Source organism: Pipra filicauda, unplaced genomic scaffold, assembly GCF_003945595.2.
Source record: "Pipra filicauda isolate LSUMZ 115617 unplaced genomic scaffold, ASM394559v2 scaffold440_size556015_pilon, whole genome shotgun sequence".
Lineage (NCBI taxonomy): Eukaryota > Metazoa > Chordata > Aves > Passeriformes > Pipridae > Pipra > Pipra filicauda.
In genome coordinates, this window is record NW_024104577.1 from 128,448 (window position 1) to 144,796 (window position 16,349).

General features: G+C 35.8%; 1 protein-coding gene across 2 annotated transcripts in view; it reads right to left on the bottom strand.

The window, feature by feature from the left end:
• The window catches only part of LOC113984666 (neuroligin-4, X-linked), a 181,039-nt gene that overhangs the window by 14,826 nt on the left and 149,864 nt on the right, over window positions 1-16,349 (bottom strand). The gene's annotated exons all lie outside the window — the stretch shown is intronic.

Below are 16,349 nucleotides of genomic sequence, written 5' to 3' on the forward strand. Positions count from 1 at the left end.
TCTGTAACTCCCACAGACCTTTTCCTGTTAGACAACTGTTGAGTCAGAAGTCAGTTAGAAATACCTTACAGGATATGCAAATTTTCAGATGGACATTACTGATTTAGGCACCACTGACAGCTGCTTATCAAGACAAAACAAGGACATCACTTGGCAGGATTTTCCAAGCTAATTATCTGTTCAGACAAATTCGCTAGAATGGGGACCCAGGACTCAGGAGATATGTAGTCTGGTGCAGTTTGATATGAGTCTGTTATCATGAGACATCTGAGCCTGCAGTAACAAGACCTTCATGATCCTAGGAAAGATTAGAAGGGAAGTCTTGGGTTCCTAGGGAAAAAAAGGCCTTGCAATATATTTCACCTGCTTTGGCAAGGGGGAACAGATCTCTTTGCGCTGGCTGTAGTAATTTTTTAGGTGACAGGAAGAATGAAAATCCACAAGGTGGAAGGGGTTCACAATATGGAGGAAGCGGAAGAGAAGGCAAGGCAGGAGAAAAGAAGAAAAAATGAGATGTGTCAGACATTCACACCTGACAGACATTCACTAAAATATTTTCTATGGTAAAATTTCTACAATGATATGCAAAATTTTGTCTGAAGATTTAAAAGCAATATCACATCAGGACTAAACTGTAAATATGGAATGCTATATGGCCTGATGTCACGGTCCAAAGAGGGGACAGGACACGAGGAAGGATGCAAGCAGTGTTCTTTATTCAGGTGTGCACACACACTTTTTTTCAGCTCGGGCGCCGAAAGGGCCAGAACATAGGGCAGAGACAAGTAGGGGGACCAACCAGAATCGGACATGGGTTAAAAGGGGAGGAGTGGGGGAAGCAGGCAGCAGGCAAACTCATGACAAGCCTGGGCATGTGCAGTTGTGCACTGTGTAGAGTGAAATAACAGTAAAGTCCATATGAAAGTCCTGCCAATTGCTGTATGCTTTTCTCCATGCCTGGAACTGTTCCCATCCGGAATCTTGCTTCTCTACAGCCTCCATTATGGTGGCATAAATTTCTGAATGCAAAGTTAGTCATGACTGAATGAAATGTATTAACTTCTACACAAAAGAATATTTTTAATATTTAATTAGTAATTATTTGTAGGTATTAAATGTCAGCAAGTGCTGATGAGTCTTTGTATTTTTCAGAAAACAGTTGTTCCAATTGCAGTAATACAAATCATGTCCATTTGATCCAGCTTTCTCATTAAAAAAAGTCTCCAATAATGGCAAGCACAGTAGTTAGAATGGAGTAACATCTTCTTTCTCTTCTATACCAACGGAGAAAAAATAAACAAACTATTAATCTATAATTATCTCAATTTTATTTCTTCTTTTAACAGATGTGTTTTTCTCTTTTTCTCATGCCTTTATTATCTTTTTAGGACTGTCAAAGAAAAAATAACCCATTTTCTGGCTTTGTTGCTGCAGCTCACTGCAATGTTCTAAAATATTCTATAATTAAGGCTTTATTCAATCAGAACTATGACCTCACTTGGAGAAAGTTACTGTTGTAACCTTTAAAGCAGTGTGATAATTAATATTCGGAGCCTAAACATGTTTTAGCTCTTCTAGCAGCATCAAGCTAAAGCTGGTTGAACTTTGTAATTTTGAAATGTACTAAAAGGTACATAAAACTGCAGTCAGTGAATATCTGATGTTAGACAAATGAAGATTTCTTTTGTTTCCACAGCTGTCTGCTGATTTTCATTAATTGCAAGAACAAATTTTCTTAATTTAAAAACTAATCATCATGGCAAAGAGTCAGCCCCACATAACACAAACTGAATTCATAAACCTGTCTTTTTTTGATGTATTTTCTTTTATGCTCTGAATACCACAGCAAGATATTTCTTCAAAGGTATTTGAAGAAATTCAGGCAAATAGTAATTATTTGTTCAAAATACACAACACTAAGAGTTTTGTGGTTTTTTTTCTGTGATCACTATGAATATTTCAGAGCAGGAATGCAGGTTTTTTTTCTGAGATGGGATTTATATTCTGTGCCTTTTATATATATATATGTTTTTAAGTGCAGTTAAAACTATTTCCCAGTTTATAATTTGGTGTGATTTGAAAGGCATTCTGTGATCTGAAAATTCTTAGACTTGGGTTTTGACAGAACCTGAAAGTTCTTCTCACTTGGTTAATGCAATGCAGTAAGGAGTGGAAATAGCTTAATATGGAAAACAAAGAGGTTTTTTGTTCATTTTTGTTTTATTTGGATTTTTTTCCACGTAATGATACAGAAAGGTATTAACAGTAATATTCATTCTTGACTTCACAAATCTGTCTTTCCTTAAATAATGGTTTGGAAGGGTGATAAGGCTCTCCAGCTGCAAAATGCTACAGACAGCAACAGCTGAAAAAGAGGAATGTGAATGTATCCAATGTGTGTTGAGTGAAATACCCCAAACTGTCTTAGCAGAAATTTGCTCCAAACTTATTGTGACAGAGGGAAATATGACCACCAGTCGGACTGAGTAGTAACCAGGGAACCAGAGTCTTCTGAGGCAAAGGTCAGCTTGAAAAGGAGGGCAACAGAAGCATGACAGTTTGTAAAAGGAGAGATAGGGAGGCGGAAAGAGGGCAGCAGCTGGACACGGTTTGACATTGTGCAAAGTGGCCACGATATTGCAAACTCCCTCCATCCTGGAGAGAGCATCCTCCTGTGTGGCATCTGCACTCATCCAGAGGCTGTCTGTGTGTGCTGTCACACAAGGATGTGTCTAAGCATGTCTGGGGTCTTGTGGGATGTTGGGTCAGTGGGTGGTTGGGAGTGGCAGGAGCTCACCTGATGCTGAAGCAACTACATATCCCACAGAGAAAATGGGGGAAAGTCCACTCCTTGGCAATGGGGCTGCTAGTGACCCACGCAGCCTGGAGGTGGCCTAATGCACAACCAGCTCTATAAGTTTGTGTGTGATTAGAACTTTTGGGGATTAATTGCAGAAGAATGCTTAGAAATTTGCAACTGTTTACTAACCTAAGTGTCTAGTATTATAGCTTATCTTTTGTATTGCTGATACTGATCCTGAAAGTATAGCTCATTGCCTGCTGATTAGTTATTTACCTAGTAGGCTAAAACTAAAGCATTCATCTTGAATGCTTTCCTTGATAGAGTCAGAGAAAAATAAATACAATGGTTACTTCAGAAACTTCAGTTTAAGGAAGCATTTTTTCTCCTTATTGAAGTCATGTGGAAAAAATTAGATGCACCATTAATTACAAGTAATACACTAAAAAAAATTAAGGGTACTTTATGTTTCCTCATAGTTTATTTCTCTCCAGCTCCAGCCTTGTCTAGTGGTTGGAGGCCCTCCCCACATTACCATGCTGTGTAGACCTTCAAGGGTCACTCTAAAGAGAACAAACAGTTGGACCTTGTGCCCACTGTACATATTTCATGAATTTATTTTACTATGACTGAATTACTGTCCAGTCCATGGGCTGAATGAATAACCACTAGTAGATATAGTGCATAAGGGGAAGGACATCTTCCAGTTGAGGCTCACCTGGAAGGGTCCAGGCTGTACTTTTTGGAACCTTTTTGCAATGTGAAACAGCGCGCAAGGAGGTGGTGACAATACTGTGAGTTTCTGTGAAAATACACTCTTGATCTGAATTAAAACATTAGTGTGGACATGGTCAGGATCAAAATTATATTCTTCCAACCACGGAATTGTATCTTGCAGAATATTCCACCTAAGGAGTCCTTCTGCTCTGCCTTTTGCAATCGGACTTGTCTATCTCGTATTGGCCTCTTTAGCAACCAACGCGCTTGTAACAAACATGGGTAGAGCCCTTCCCAAATCTTCATTCACGAAGCCTAGCCATGAATGACCTGAGAACTATGGCTTTAGCCTTAGAGATAAATACAATCATCAACATAATTCCAATCTTGCGGTAATTTGCATTTTTTAAATTCCTATGTACTGTTTTCTCATTCTTTCTACATTTTTAGATAAAAAATTACTGTGACAACTTTTCTTTGACATTTGGTACACAGTAATACCCAGTATTACACCAGTGTGGGAAAAGTCCATTCTTTATCCTCATATTTTTTCCCCTAGGCCTAATGCATATTAAATCAATTTGATGGCTGGCTGAGAGCCTAAATTCCAACTGTGAACATTCCTTCCTTTCTTTTCTTTCTCTTTCTTTCTTTCTTTTCTTTCATTCCTTCCATCTTTCCTTCTTTTTCTCTCTTTCTTTCTTTTTCTTTCTCTTTCTTTCTTTTTCTTTCTTTCTTTCTCTTTCTTTCTCTCTCTCTCTCTTCCTTCCTTCTCCCTTCCCTTCCCTTTCCTTCCCTTCCTAAACCTTCCCAAACCTTCCCTTCCCTTTCTCTCTCTCTTCCTTCCTTCTTTGCTTTTTCCCTTCCCTTCTCTTCCCTTCCCGAACCTTCCCGAACCTTCCCTTCCTGAACCTTCCCTTCCCGAACCTTCCCTTCCCAAACCTTCCCTTCCCAAACCTTCCCAAACTTTCCCAAACCTTCCCAAACCTTACTTTCCCAAACCTTCCCTTCCCAAACCTTCCCTTTACTCACCTCTCCTTTCCCCTCCTTGCCTCACCTCGCCTTCCTGCCTTTGTCTTTCTTTTTCTTTCTGTCTTTCTCTTTTTTTGCTGTAGTGCAATCAGGAGACTGGACACTGAGAAGCACTTCTACCTTCAGATCTTTTTCCTCTGCTTCCTCATTTATCCCTTCCACATTGGTTAGTAATGATATCTAAATTCCTGTTTTAACACTAAGTGTAAAGAAAAGCTTCTACAAGAAAGGCATGTGGGATGGAAGTCACCTGCTCTACATGAAGAGTGGAACACAGTGTTAACAAAAATCAAAGCCATTTGTACTAAATTTTATTTTCAAAAACATAATTTCTTTTCAAAAACTTTTAAAAACCTAATTTCTTTTATTTTTTTCACTTTAGATATGAGTTTGTGTATACTCATTCGATTCAAATCTTAAAACTTTCCATTTGAAATGCAGTCACAGTTTGAAATGCAAACATTGTTTTCCATGGTCCACACCAGCCTGTAATAACTTCTGTGTTATTAGGAACTTAAGGGGAAGGTAGGAACAGTACGAATGCAAAAGATTCCCGTCTTGTGACTTTTTGGAAGTGGGTACTTCAATACATTTTTTCAACAGTAACAAACAAACAAACATTGTCTTTTTTTGAAGAATAGTACCTTGTACAACTTTCATAACTCTTAGGATAATTTGTTATTGTTGTTGTTGTTGTTCTACATTTATGTTGCAGTAGGTAGTATAAAATCTCCTACTGTAAAGAAAATGAGATTGACTTGATGCATGAAAGCCAGTATTTTCTTATTAGCTCAAAATAATATCAAAATTTACAAATACAATTTGGTACTGGTAAACTGCACTGACTGTAAAATTTAAGTAAAACCAGAAAGCAGAAAGTCAATCAATTATATTTGACTGGTTTTTTTCCATTTCAGGAAGGAAAATATAAATAATGGAAGATTAAAACACTCTATTATACATTTTAGTAGCTACTACAATCAATTTTAAAAATGCATCTTGAAATGATATATACTTTTCATCATAAATCAAGTACTTTTGCTTCACCTTCTGCCCTTCACAAGTTTTCTTAAAAACAAAATGTTTAATTTCTGAGACACAGCTCTCATAAAAAACAATGCCAGACTTAATAAGACACATTGAATAGCCAAGATATCACAACAAGAAATTAATCATCAGGAAATCTGTAGAAGATCAACAAGCTAATGCTTTTACGCCTGTGCTGTATTTTCTAAGTTCACATTTGTCTTTATGCCTCTTCATGACTGCTGCCCTAACCTGAATAGCCTGCAATTTGCTCATCAGGAAACTCACAAAGATTGATTTGTACAGCAGCTATGACATAAACAACATAAATAAGATACAAGAAAATGCTTCGAAGTACAATCACGTCTTTTTTGTTTACATTTGTGAAATACCAGAGTTGGGCCTTTTCAAAGCAAAGAGCAAATGACAAGCATACAGCAGTGTCATCATATTTTCTAGCAGATTTTGTCTGTACATATCACATTTACCACTGTAAAAGTGGACCTGCTGAACTCAAATGTTAAAGTGTTCAAATGCAAAGTGAAATTCACTGGGGATTACTGAGAACACAGACTGCAGTTGGTTCAGGAAGACCCTGAGATATAAATAGTTGGAGAGCAGAGTAGTATTAGAGGGAATTATTATATAAATTTGCCCTGTGTTGCCTTTCCCTAACCATTTCCAAACATTCTCAACAGTATTTGGAGACGTGATGCTTGGCCAGATGATGTCTTGTTTGGAATCAACATAACTATATATTCCTTTTTGTTTTGACTCTATGTCTAACTTTAACAGTACCACTTGAACTTTACTGCAAAGATGGTGGCATGCAAGATGGAGTGATGGTGTCCTAGGCACATGTTTAGCAGAAGAAAAAGAAAACATTGCTGAACTTTTCCTGTAGCATGACTGGCCCATGCAAAGCTGAGTAAGCATCACTGCTGCACCTGAGACAGCTACCTAGAGACTAAGACAAAGGGAAAGACTGGGGAGTGGCTATGCATGAGTCTGTGCAGAAAAAATGTTACACAGATACTTCTTCATCCTGAAAACAAAACAGCAACGCTTTTCCTCCATCTGCAAAATGCCTTGAAATTTGCAGGTCCTACTGATAAAGCAAATTTTTTAATATTCAGAAACTTTAGTAGTATGACCTGTCATTGTGAAGTAGAGGTCAACGAAAATTTCTGCATGCTATGACTAATTACCCTAACTGGCTCTGAATAATGCTCATTTAAATTTTAACTCAAGATACAGTAAGCAAAGAGAAACATGAAGTAAAGACAAATTAGCTCACGGTTTTCATATGAGTTCATATATTATGATAAAATGTAAATGATAGTGATTTTTTAATTCAATTTTCTAACTCAAAAAGAGTCTCTTGTAATTCTACCTTTATGGATTATTTTAAACTGATTCTACTATGAAGACAAAACCTAAATCTGCGTGTTTAGAAAGAACATCTCATTACCACATGCAGTACAAAAGAATAGGACAGAGATGCCGAAGTGAGAATATTATTATTATTTGTTTCTATATTGCTTCAGTACTGAAACCTAAAGTGTGTTCTTTACAATTCAGGAGAATACCCAGACTTAAAATCATAACAGTCTTTTGAAAATGTCCTGCATTACATATGTGTATAAGAACACTTAGCAGTAAAAGAATGAGAAACGATAATAGGATATATTTTAACAAGATTTAAAACCTATTTTTATACATATTTCTAAACAGTGAAAAGCTTCTTAGCATAAATTTATCAGAGTACTATGGATTTCAACAAGTTTCCTTCAGTTAAGCCATTACGACATTTCTACAATGAAATAGTTTTAATGAATCTAATTGAAATTTGTACACACCACTCTAACTGCTCTTAAATTTGCCTTGTTTATTGCAAAATGCTCTGAAGCTATTGTGCAATGAGGTTAGGCCAATGAATGCTATCTAAAACGTAAGAGACAAGATATTCTCACCATTCAATTCTGTTGTCACTATTCATGGTGAGTAGCACATAAATCTGGAGAGTCACTGAAGACAATTTTGCAATTGTTATGAACATAGGTTTTTAAAAATATAGTAAATAAAGATGACAGCAACAAACACTGCAGAACATATTCACTGATCTACTGTCTTCTTACTTACTATTTATCCAAATTTTCACAAGTTAAACCTGCCATTACACAAAATATAATCAATAAAACAGCAGGTCCAATAAAAAGATTGCTGTTGAATACATTATAAACAGCCTGATTAAAACCAAAATAAACTGAGCTCAAACCAATCTATTTCTCTAAGAATGTTATTGCTGAGAGAAAAAAAAACAAACCAAAACTAAAAAGTTGTGTGTTGGAGGAGTGAGTGGCATTTCTGGTGTTCTCAGCCTATGATTTGAAAATATCTTATAATCACTGATCTACTTAGTCAAATTCAAACGCATTTGACAAGAAAAATGCACTATTGAGTATCCACAAAGCAATAATGCAGTTACTCCCTCCTTCTTCTCAAAGGAGGAAGTGCAAAAAAAAACCCACAAGAAAAATTTTAGTTTGAGATAAAGACAGTGTAATAGGTGAAAGAAAAAGAAAAAAGCAACTGAAAGAAAGGACACTTGACACCTCTCAGAAGCAGAGCAATTTCTTGCCAGGCTCTGAAAAACAGCTACTTGGAAGCCAAATCCACCTCACTTCTTCCTCTCATGTTAAGTCCTCTGAGTGTGATGATACTACATGGGATATCTCCTTGGTCAATGTGGGTCAGCTCTTGGTTCTTGCTCACCTCTTAAGCTCTTGCTTGGCTCTTGCTCACCCTCTCAAGCTCTTGTCTACCTCAACTTAATTCTCTGGGGTAGAATGGAAAAATAAAAGGCCTTGGACCTGTGCAAGCACAGTTCAGCAATAGCCAAAACAGTGGTCTGTTATCAACACCCATACAGCCATAGAAACAAGCCACATGAACCATATGGGCTGCTCTGAAGAAACTTAACTCCATCCCAGGCAGACCCATTATTCTGCAGTTATGGTACAATCTCCACTTCTAAAGCATCTGGTCGCTTTTTAAAAGTGTCTGTCTTATCTAGAAGAGGTGTGCGAAAGCTAGAATTATTTTTATTATAAAATATATATGAAATGTACATGAAACTAAAACTAAATTAATATATTTTTTTTATTTTTTTTCAACTAAATAATTATCATTATGGTGAAGAGACAACATTTTTAGCTGTACATCCCTGTAGAGAAAACCTAATAGGACACAAAAAAAATTACATATTTTAAATACATGAAAAGACATTAGGGTTTTCCCTAAAAATGACAGGAAAGTTAACCTGCATGACATAAACGGCATCCAGCTGTGAAAACAGCATGGGGATTTTTATATTTATTTATCAGCTTTGAGAGACTGGGATCGTTTGAACAAAAGGATTGTAGGAGATTTGGTGTAATTTTTTCTTGCTAGGAAAACCACCAAGTGACCAAGTTGACAGTATTACTGCATTAATGTACTGATGTCAAAACCACGTGCTTACGAGTCACTGTGAAAATGAGAAAAAAAAAGGTTCACAATGTGAAGCACTTCATTAGGTTATTTTTTTAAGTTTTTTTTTTTTTTTTTAAAAGTTACCCAGCAGTTTCTGCTGCTTTTACATAAGGCTACTTTTAAGAGAAATAAAATTGCAAACCCCCTACCATGGGCAGGGGCACTTTCTACTAGACCAGGTTGCTCAAAGCCTTGTCCATTGCCCAAAGCCTGGCCTTGGGCATTTCCAGGAACGGGGCATCCCTGGCTTCTCTGGGCAACCTGTTCTAGTGCCTCGGCACCCTCATAGTAAAGAATTACTTCCTAATATCTTATCTAAATCTCTCCCCCTTTCAAAGCCATTATCCCTTGCTCTGTGACTACTTGACCTTGCAAAAAGCTCCTCTCCAGGATTCTTGTAGACCATTTCTTGTACTGAAAGACTGCTGTAAGGTCTTCTCAGAGCCTTCTCCTCTCCACACTGAACAATCTTAACTCTCTCAGTCTGTCTTCGTAGATGAGGTGCTCCAGACCTCTGCTCATTTTCATGGCCCTCCTCTGGACTTGCTCAGACAGATCCATTTCCTTCTTATGTTCAGGGCTCAGGAGCTGGACAGAGTACTCCAGGTAGAGTGAAAAAAGTCGAAAAATGCGAGAAAGACAATGCAGCATCTAGTAAAAACTATCTGCCTACTGGGTAGTCAAACATCATGAATCTGTTAGAAAAGGAAATGTGATTTCAATAGCAAACTTCTATAAGGACTGACAACATAGAAGAGGGTGATGGTTAACAAGCAATCATTAGCAGCGGTCTCACTTGTCTTCTGCTCTATGGACAGCTGTCTCATCCTCATATGCACCATTCTCAGTTACAAGAAACAGACATAATGAGTTACCTCAGTGGGCTGCGTTGCTTCCTTTTTTCAGCTATAAACTTCATTCCCCTAAAATAGCAAACAATGCATAACCTTTTCACAGTGTAGACTATAAAACTGAAAATGAGCGGTGGTTGAATATAAGCTGCAGAATTAAAAGCTTATTAAAATTAAAGTAATCTTCTTTTAGTAAGAGTGGAAATAACTATGTAACTAAGCAGATGAAAAGAAAAAAACTCCTCATTTTCCAGTTGGAATTTTTTTTTATAATGTTTTCTTTCAAAGTTTAGGGCTTTAAGGAAGAATAACTGAATTGCCATCCATAGCACTAGTAAATATATACACTCAAAGAGCAAGTTCTTTTTAACCTTAAAGAAAGAGACTGATCACAAACAGAGCACCTCATTGTATATCCATAAACTTCTGTTATTTGCACTGTTGTTGCTTCCTTTCTTATGCCTACAGAAGAGTTTGCCTACAAGCATAGAACCAGAATACAGCAACTGTACTTGGCCCAAGGCTTCAGCTATTATTCACTCAGCAGCATATGAAAATCAGGAGCTACTGCATCAGTACCAGTTAATCCATGATGAAGAAAGGAATCCAAGTTGACCCTTCTTTCAGGAAGATTTTGTGTTGAAAATATCTGGCTGCCTTGAAGCCTGGGCCTCATGAGCGTCCTGTGCAGGAGGCGTCAGTTGGTAATGGATCAATTCTAAGCATTGCCTTTAAAAACATACTTTGAACACTGGTGACACAAAATGTGTGTTGTTGGTAAGCCCAGAAAACAAGCACATATGGTACTGAGAGGAAAACACTTGCACAACTTCTCTATCTTCTACCAGGATTTTAATTTAAAGAAATTCTACTAGAAAAAAATTCAAAAACATTCATATTACACCATAAATAATTCTATATTTAGACTCACATAGGAGTTGAGCTTTTCAGGATGTGGAGTGCAGTGGGTTTTTAAGTCATCAGACTGGGAGTACATATTTTTAAGTTAATAGTGAATTGTTAAAAAGTGAGCAGGAATTTTCTGAGAAAATTTAAAAAATCAACTCTCTTGATAATATTTGACTAAAATTTGCAATATTCTTAATAATCTGAAAAATATTCAGCTCTTTGACACAGTACTAGAGTAAGGGACCAGGGAGAAATGAACCTTATCACAGTCTGACAGTGACTAATCAGTGACAGAATCTTTAATATAATTCCTGTGAGACAAAAATAAAGTTGAAAGTGAGACAATTATTAAAAGCCTTTTTATATGCTACAACTGTATATATATGTCTTCTAAAAGTTAATATTAATTATAGTATACAGACTCTTTAAAGAAAGACATAGCACAAATGGTTTTCAACCAGAGTAAATGGTTCATAATTCTTTATCTTGATCCACTTTATTTTTTTAATAAAATGTGCCCTTTAAATGAATTTTCCTATGTACCATCTGCAATGCCTGCTCAAGAACTCTGTCAGTGGATGCAAGCAAATTATCCCACTTAAACAAAATCATGATGTATTAATGCAGCGGATTACATAGAACATTTTTTTTTCTATGCTGGAGGATACTGGCATATGCTAATACCAAATTTCTTTTGGCATCAGTTTTTAAGAAAGGTTTACAGAAAAATAGAATACCTTCTGGTTCTAGTTTTAATTCCTTCTTAACATTATGAATAAATTGCAAAAGCTCATGTTTTAATCAAAACTCATTTCTAAACAAGACTACAAATGTTTTGAGTTCTGTTGATGAATTTAGCAAAAGGTCAGTGTTCGGGATGATGACATGTGGGTGTACTCAATCTTTTTCACCACAATCCTGGTTAGCATGTAAGGATGTCTTAGTTGACTGTATCCCAAAGTTAGACCCTACAACCCTGCAGCTTCAGGGTGGCTAGCTGGGCTGTGACAAAGCTTAAGCTTCATTCTTTTGCTGATTTACAGGGCCTTCAGGAACCACCCCAATGTCAGAAGCCACAGCTGAGAGGAGCATTGCCACTGTGACTCCTATCCCTTACATCTCATACATGTTGCCTGTGCTGGATGGTCTACAAAACAGCTTCAGAAATGGCTAAAACAAAATTTTTAGAAAGACAAGAGTGTTCAGGTACTTCGGTCTCCAACTGCTATTCAAAGAGAGGTTTAGAAGACTTGAATAAGAAAAGGTGGTTCTCAGGAATTATATAAACAGATTTCTACAACTACTAGTAAAATATATTTAATTACTGTTGATTTGTTTAGTTTTGGTCGGGTTTTTTTGGTGGCTTCTGCTGATAGGAAAAAAGTCATATATGTAAATTTACTTTTTTTTTTTTTAAAGTTTTTGGCAAAACTGATTTTCTAAGTCTTTGACACTGAAGCTTAATGAAAATACTAAAAAAGACTGTCTCGGATTGCCTTTGCACATCGTGAATTCCCTGTGAGAAATAAATAGATTTAAATAATGTTTCTCAGCGTTCATAGTTCCAACAAAGTGAACCAAATCAATTCTGCTGCACATTCAAACACATAAAATATTCTGAATTAGTGTTTCATAGGAGGAGTTTACCACCACAGTAGAACTACAGTATGTTAGAATTACTCTTCTCAGAAAGAAAAAGGCAAGTGTAACCTCTTTCTTATTATTTCCATAGCCTCAGTAATCCAATCATTTACACAGAGATCTGAAATATTTTAAAGTATACTTTGACTATTCTAAGTTAGAGCATTCCTAGAGAAACACCAAGAAAAATATCTGTAATTATGATGTTAGCCAGAAAACTTCCATAGGGTGGAGTATTAAAATAGATGGGTTTTTTTGGTAATCTGAGGTATTTCTTCAACTTGGAAAAAGTAAAAATTGAAGATAATAATACGTCATGCTCAAACCAATGAAAACATGGAGTTGCTTCTTTGTTTTAACACATTGTTTCATGCATTTTCTATAAAGATTTAAATAAATTTGAAAGGTCACGATCAGTTTTGTCCTAAAATGTTATCATAACAGGTGAAATATTGTTTCTATTCTCTACCAGCCTCGACTAAAATCTGATGATTTGGAAGATTCAACTTTGTAGTTCTCAGTTAATAAAGTATTATTTGGAAGAAGGCTTATTCTCAATACTATATAGAAGGATAAATCACAAATATATGATCATAAAAATATAATATATAAATAACTATATAACCATGAAAATAAATTAGCAGGTGGAAGTTAAGTCAACTATTCTAAGACACATGGTCCTGATGTCCTACTCATTGTTCACTTTTTATTATCTGGCAATATTTTTGGTTTTGTATCTAATCATTCATCTCATTGGTGCAGTTATTTGATTCTTCCTCCCCTCTCCCCTCTTATTAAAGTTGTAATAACAGGCGAGATAAAGCTTGGACATTTGAATATGAGTCAGCTGTGGTAGCTGAGTTTGTGTTAGAATAGCCATTATTTCATAGCCATCACACAAACTTCCTTAAGTGGTATATAATGGTTTCCTAATAGAATTACTCTGGGCCTTAGGGAGGAATTAGATTTTCAGTTATTACATTCATAATTTAGAAAAAGAAATGCTGATTAGATTTGTTTAATTTTAATATTCTAGGTAATGTGGGATTTTCCTCACTAGTATATTTGTTCTTGAATTTGGGTTTTGATGTTTTCTTCTGTGTTTCTCTAATTAACAATATACGTTTTCTGGCACTAAATAATTATAAAGGCTAACAATAATGAATTATTATTTCCCAGTTTTGTTTTTTTTTTTTTGAACCTCAGGATAAACTTAGTTTGTTCAGCTAATAAGGATGGTTTCAGTTATTACACTGTTTATGTCTATCTATTCATGTACTGATTTGCATACCATATGAAAAAGGTAGAAATACTGGAATAAAGAAATTAAACTAGAATTGTCTTTAGAACACATTTTGGGGTTTCTAAATATCTTCAAATTATGCTCTGGTTCTTAATTTTTTTTCTCCAGGATGTATTCAGTTTTGATGATTTCCAAGACACCACTGGAAATGGTGAAATGACAATTGCCAAGTTTCAGAGGTGATTTTTAGGAACACCCTTCACCTCCTCTTGCCAATGCCCACTGCTGTTGTACTCAAAACAATATATTTCGAAAGCAAATTAACACAATTCTTAATCAGTCACTAGAAAATATTCACAACATTATCAAGAATTTGGCTTCTCAGACAAAGATATGAATAGTAGGAGGATCCTACTCACAGGGCCAAATTTTGAAAAGGAAGATTAATCTTCAGAAAGTCTTCTAAAGATAGGGGTGGGAGGCAGAGGAAAAAAACACACCATCTTTTCTAGAGGGCAGATTAAAACATTGAACTGCACTTTTTTTCTGAACTGCCACTGAAGTAATCACACTTCACAGGACAGGAGAAGTTTAATGGGACTAACTCCTAAGGGCACGACAAGCCCCAACACCTCCTGATACGTGTCACCAGGGGCAAGCAAGGGAAGCACTCAGAGAGGGGTGTTAGATGGGACTTGTCTTCCAATCCAGCAAAGTGGTGTTGAAAGAACAGGGAAGAAGGTGATCACTTACTACTCTCCAAAGAAACTACGAGAAAGCTAGAAATTACAGAGATCCCACTTGGGAAGTAGTGCAGATCAGAGAGGAAAGACTGCTGCTGTCTGTGAGGCTAGGCAAGGCTGTGACACAGCTAACATGCTTCTCATGGTATTTCACGTTAAATTGTACTATCACTTCTTTAAGAAAATGAGACATGCTATCAAAATCTCCCACATGGCATGCATTAGAGCAGCAAACACTCTTGACTCACCAGCACTCAATATATTACTACTAAAAAATGTGTGTCTTTACTAATTTTTACTACAAATGATACTCAATATGTTTGAAAGTAATTGAGATCCTCCACAAAACAAGCAAAGTTAAGAGGCTGCACAGCTCATATTCTAGCAAAACAGTTGTGAGTGTGTGATAGTTATCACCCAACAGTACCACGGATAAATACTGAAGAAAGAAATCAATCCGAAGCAAAAGAAAATACAGAGGTATTTTATAACTGGTAATATGACCACATCCATACTTTAGGTTGGTTACTCCAGTGAGATAAAGTCAGATATTCTGAAATGATTCTCCATAACAGAAAATGTACCTGAGAAGCCTGAAAAGCTTTGATTAAATTTGGTTATAAAACCAAAAGCATTTATTTCCTGGAACCATTATGATGCCTTCAGATTCTTTTAAGATAGCAAAAGATTAGGAGAGAAAGTCCTAAAGGATGTAATAAATAAACAGAAAAGCTGAAATTGCTTCTGGATTTGCACACATACATCTTATTTTATGAAACATAAATGCTGAGTACATGGACTTTCTTGTTTCCGTCCCACATTCTTCTGGTTAAGAAACAGGTTATTTTGGAGAAAGAAAAAAAGTTTCAAAACTGCTAAATATTCATATTTTGAATGTTTCAAAATAGTATTACATAAATGGTAATTTGCTATTTGTTACTTTCAACAAATGAATATAACAGAAATAATTATTTCTTTGGAAACTGGTTGTGAAGGTTAGGAATTCACATTCTGCAGCTTTGGCTAAGCTCTTTGGGCTGGTTTCTTTATCTTCATAGTTCATATTTCTCCCTACTATCATGTATTGAAGAGCGCAATCCTAGTAAGAGACTCAGTCCTCTGAAAGTTAACAAAAAAAGTTACCATTAACTATACTAAAAGCACTTTCACTGCATATTGCATGTCCCTTGTTTATTGTTCAGCAGAATGAAGTATATCTAGAAACAACTAGACAGAGCATTTTTTGTTCCCCTCTATTCTATCCTGCTTGTAAAGGATACTGATAATAGACTGTGAAATATTAAATAAGTTGGGGGGAAAATTAAAAAAAAAAAAAGCTGTGAATTCATTTTCATTTTTGGATCCTCAGGAGTAGCTGTTTCTGAACTGTCTAGGTAAAGCATTGATAGGAGTGAACTTATTCTTCCAAATTAATAAAAGCAAAAGTGAGGGTGATGGTGTACAAATGTTTATTCAAGTTATGCAATTGGAGAAAAAATTAAAGGACCTTTTCATATTTATGCTTGCACTTTTTTCAAAGTTTTTAGTAAATTTCATTATTGTTGACCCTTTGTTCAAAAATGTAATTTTTGCTTCTCTTTATCCTTAAGAGAAGGGTAATGCAGTCATTTATTTCTTCTATAATATGTACCTATTAAAATGATTATTTACGCTCATACTTTACTATTAAACAGAGCAATTTTGTGTTGCCTAGATACAGATCAGAAGACTACTTTATATAACTAATACACATGAACAAACAATCACAGATGAAAATTATTCTTTATTCTACTGTTTTCTTGAACCTTCTCTTCCCTCTTTTGTTACCATTGCTTGTGACAATGTAAACATTC